The 4973-nt window shown below is 37.8% G+C and overlaps 1 pseudogene; it reads left to right on the top strand.

The window, feature by feature from the left end:
- The first annotated feature begins 232 nt into the window (after positions 1–232).
- Positions 233–4578, top strand: LOC118857807 (annotated as a pseudogene).
- The last annotated feature ends 395 nt before the right edge of the window (positions 4579–4973 follow it).

Below are 4973 nucleotides of genomic sequence, written 5' to 3'. Positions count from 1 at the left end.
TTCTTTTTTTAAAAAATTCTCTAGGCAGAGCCAAGATGGTGGAGTAAAGGCAGGGACTCCCCTGAGTTCAGTCATGAACCACACTAAATACCTTTAAATAATTGCTCTAAAAAATTCTAGAGTAACAAAACCCACAAAAAGACAGTGAAACAATTTCCCAGCCCAAAACAACTTAGAAGGTTGGAAGGAAAGGTCTGTTACATCAGGATTAGAGAGGAGCACAGCACAGAACATGCCTTACTGGCACAGACCAGGTCTCAGTAAACCAGGAACAGGCAGCAGGGTAACTGAATCAGTGGCAGCAGTGGAGACTTCCAGAACTCTTAGCCCAAAGACACCAAAGACAACCTAGAAGGTCTCCAGGAAAAGTCTGTTACATCTAGTCCATCACAGTCCAATGCAGGCTGCACCAGCACAGCCCCTGCCCCAGCACCAGCAAACCAGGAGCAGGCCTTGGGAATGACTGAATCACAGCAGCAGGAGCAATTGCTTCTAGAGCTCTCAACCCACTGATGGTAAAGGAGTCAAACAACTGGTCAGAAGGAGATTACAGGGGTCTCTTTGCTAGCACTGAGGCAAGACTCTGTTGCTTTGCCCATACTCAGATCCAGGACACAGTCCTGGGTGGCAGTCCCAGGGTGAAGAGGAACACTAGCACATGAGAGCTCGCAACTACAGGGGAGTAGGGACCTCCTCACATTTCCCAGGCAGAGTAAAGTGCTTGTAGGCATTCACAGACCAGAACACAAGCCAGGAGAGTAGTAAATACCTCTCCTTAAATCATACCAACTTGGAAGAACCAAAAGCTTGCAACACTGAAAACCCTAGAAGTATCTTCTCCTTGTTTTCTTCCTTCTATACTTTTTCTTCCTTTTCCTCCTTCTCTAGATGGGGATTGTTAGTTTTCATCCTTTCCTTACCTATTCCATGAGTAAGACCCTTATTCATTCTGTGTCATTTCTTTACACTCACTTTTAGAAATGCATGTCTCTTTTGCCTTGATTTCTTTCAGAAATCAAGACCTGGTTATAATTTTTTTTCAACAAAGATAAACCAATCAAATCTAGACCTGTTAATGATTGGCAGATAGAGATGGTGTAATCTCATAAATACACTTCCATTCTAAGCTATTAATATAAAGCTGAACCATTTTATTTAACCTTATGTGGTCATTCTAAAAGAATAAGTGAGATTGATTTCCTATTTCTCTTACAGGAATACAATAGTTTTATTATGTTCTTGGATTTCGAGGTAAGAAGAAATTCATCTTTTCCACTCTGGAAAGCAATTTTAAACTTTTTAAAAAAGTAGATCTGAACATTATAGTAGTCTCCAGCTTCTATTCAGGGCTTTTTTAGGGTTTCTCCCCAATGACACTGCTTTTTCTCTTGTTACGTCACTAACAGGAGGTCTTCATCTTCAAGCTTCAGTGGCTGAAGCTGCTCAATTCTTAATGGGCTGACTTTAGTCTAAACTTCTAGGATTCCCCAGTCATCCTGGCCTTGGCCTGCTGGTTTTGAACCTACCAGGAATCATTTTATGAATATATAAGAACCAAAGTGGCTCGTGCTTTCGGTATTGCCTCCTTATGATATGATTTATTGCATGAAAGATGTTAGTCTTTGTTCCTTGTCTTTGTTTCTTTTATGTCATCACTACTTTTCTTCATTTTTAATAGGTGGTCCTCATGGTTGCTTAGTCTGCTTATCACCTTTCATGTCTTAAGAAGTCCTGATTGAGTTTTCAAGGTTCTTTTGAAGGATCTCAAGGCTCTATAAGTGTAGAATGGGAATTTATGATCTGTTGCTCAATGAAAAATAGTAAAGTTGTGAAATATGATTCAAGTTAGTCATACAGTAATGTCTTGCTATGTATGCAGTAGGTGATAAATTTCTATAGAAGGCACTGGTACTTTGCAGAGTGTCTACCCTTTCCTTGTATAATCTTCATTGATTACTTAGTCTTTTTTACTTTTCTCTTGTTTCTAGCTGGCAAGTCACTGGTCCTGAATTTTCCACACAAAACTTCCCATCACCTCATATAATCTGAATTGTGCTACTGGAGGCCATGGGGGTCTGACAGCTTACCTGGAGCTGAGCTGGGGTCCTACTGGTGGTGTCTGGAGTATGCTAAGGATGGTGGGCTGTTAATGTGTTTCTCCAAGGATACACTGAAGAATGTGGAGGTCTGGCACCTGGAGGATGCCTGTTTGCCCAGGGCTATGCTGAAGCAAGTGGTGGTTCTTGGAGCTGGAGTCTGCCCATTATTCTGCCTGTGCTGAGTCATGTAGCAGTCCTGGTGTTGGCATTTGCCTGCTCCACTGCACTGGGACTCAAGATCTCCTGCTGGTTTGCTGAGGTGGGGCTTGCTGCTGGCTGGCTAAAATGCTTCCTGTCCTGGACTGAACTCCCTTTTTGCCCAAGGGAGACAGACCTTTCTTGTTGATCTTCCAAGTCTCTTGGGCTGAAGGATTGTTTCGCCCTGTTTTTTTCATGTTCTGCTGGTTCAAAATTTGTTTGGGGGCACTATTTTATGGTTGTTTGGAGATGAATATGGGAGAGTTATGATGATTTATAGCTTACTCTGCTATCTTGGCTCTTGGAAGATGCACAGTCTCTTTAAAAAACACAACTTTGCATTCAATGTATGTTGGTTTATTATTGTTGTTGTCAATATTATGGCTATTTACATAAAATTACCTATTAGACAATCATCCAGTTAACCAAAAATGTTAGAGTATGCTATTTATTATCTCCCATGTGAAACACCCAAAGAATAAAGATGTTAAAAAATTAAGTAGAAAAACTGGTAAAAACAAAAAAAGGTACTTTACTAAGTGTGGTTTTCAGGTGTACTATATTTGACTCTGGGCTAAGGAGGAGAGCACCTTAAATTTGACACAGTCTATTTAGTAGGCAGAAATTATAAGAGAAAACTCATTAAAGGACACAAGAGCTCTGCCCCACATAATCATATTTTAAGTCTATATAACTGAAGACCAAGTGTAAAATCAAAGATCAAACTTTTGGAAAAGTAAATTTTAAAAATATCAAACAACCTTGAGTTTTTAAATACAAAAGCTATCATGAAAAGTATTACATTTCATACAATCAAACTCTGATCTCTCTTCTTACTTTTACTTCAGTAATACTGTAGAGTTTACACTATTTACTGGAATTTTGCTTTTTTTTACTGATATGAACTAAGGTGAATCTGTTTTAGACCAAAGCCTTAAGAAAATAGTGGATAAATATACACAATATATAAATAAGCTATATAATTGAAGTTCTATTGTTGCTTTGAAAAACTCAGAAGGAAAGAAAATAAAGGCAGTGTTTCAGAATACTATATGGTACATTGGCTTGTGAGGCTTTCAGAATGCTGATCTGGGAGGAGTCCTCTTGAGTTGATTCCACTGTCCTACAATTGGGAATCAGTTGGAAAGAACACTAGTTCACCATACAGAGGACCTATATTATGAAGCCTTTCTTGATAAATGGGCAACCCATTCAACATATCTCAGCCTTAATGTCCTTGTTTGTAAAAATGGAGATAATATTATAGTGCCTTTTCTGTCTCAATACACTTGAGTAAAGGTGAAATAATGTATCTAAAAATACTTTAAAAAAAAAACAGAATCCAGCTTGGGCTCAGTGTGTGCCAGTGTCCCATTGTGTGCCACTGAAGCTCCATGTGAGGCCTTATTGAAGGCTCCAACCTGGGGTCCTGGGAAGTATGCAAGGTGATATGCTGAAGAGTAGTCAAAAAGCCAGACTGCCAAGAGAAGACATCTGCTCCATGTGGTCTCCAATGTGTAAAGGCACTTTGGGGAGCTGTGTGAACTCTTCTCAGCATATGCGCATAAAACTACTCTGTTGCAGGACAAAGCCTACCCCCTAGTGAATGAAATAAACACTTAAGCCACTACCTATATGCCCAACCAGAATCAGAGCCTGAAGAATTTTGCTGAATTTATTGAATTTCAGGATTATAGACAAGCAGAGAATGATGGAATTGAAGCCAAAATAGTTGAATGGTAACTTAAGAAACTTTTGAAAATGGATCAAGATGATCTCAAAACAACTCTAACAACTAAGAACCAAGAATCTAAGCAGTTAAAACAACTAGAAAGGACACATTAGCAGAATCAATGAGATCAGCACTGTATATCACAGGCTGAAATTGAATTACAGAGAGAGAAAATGGAAGACACCAGAATCAGTTCACAGCTGGAAAAAAAAAATGAGAATTTTGACAAGTAAAAAAATAAAAGCTATAAAGAACATAAAACAATTGAAATGTTATTCCATGGCAAAGCTTTTGAAGTCTCCACTACTGCCTATCAAAATATACAGAAGATTGATGAAGAACTTTAGATTTTTCAGAGTTCTCTATCTACATGACTATTCAACTCTTTTAGATATTGTTCAAAGGAAGTTCTTATTTCAGAGTTCTATTTCTGCCAAATGTCTATCTGGAATAGGACATCTGATTCCCGTTAATTAGACAAGAAAATATCAACAAGATGACAATGTGGAGAATGATTATGAATTATAAGTTGCAGAGGCAAAAAATTAATTTTATATATGCTTTTAACTGTTTCCTACAAAATCTACTAGACTTCAAGTTCTTAAATTGCTAAGTGGTAGATTGTAAACTGTCAAAAAAAATCTAGACAAGAAATTAACATATATATGTACCATCAGCAAAATGTTTCAAAGAACCTAAAGTTTTACGAAAGTAAATGTTTTTTTTAAAAGAATGATCCTCAGTATGTAATGTTGATTAAAGTAATTTTCTGTAGTACTCAAATTGAGTAGCTAAAATAAAATTTAAAATATACTATTATTTTGATTCTTTTATCCTACTGACTATGCCATTTTTGTAACAACAATGTTGCTAGGAGATGCTGTGGAGGTGAAGACCAATGACACTAGCACACAGAAGAGCTTCCAGCACATATTCTTTGATCT

The sequence above is a fragment of the Trichosurus vulpecula genome, chromosome 7, assembly GCF_011100635.1.
Source record: "Trichosurus vulpecula isolate mTriVul1 chromosome 7, mTriVul1.pri, whole genome shotgun sequence".
Taxonomy (NCBI): Eukaryota; Metazoa; Chordata; class Mammalia; order Diprotodontia; family Phalangeridae; genus Trichosurus; species Trichosurus vulpecula.
Note: the sequence above shows the minus strand (reverse complement) of the source record. Positions and strands in the feature narration are given on the sequence as shown.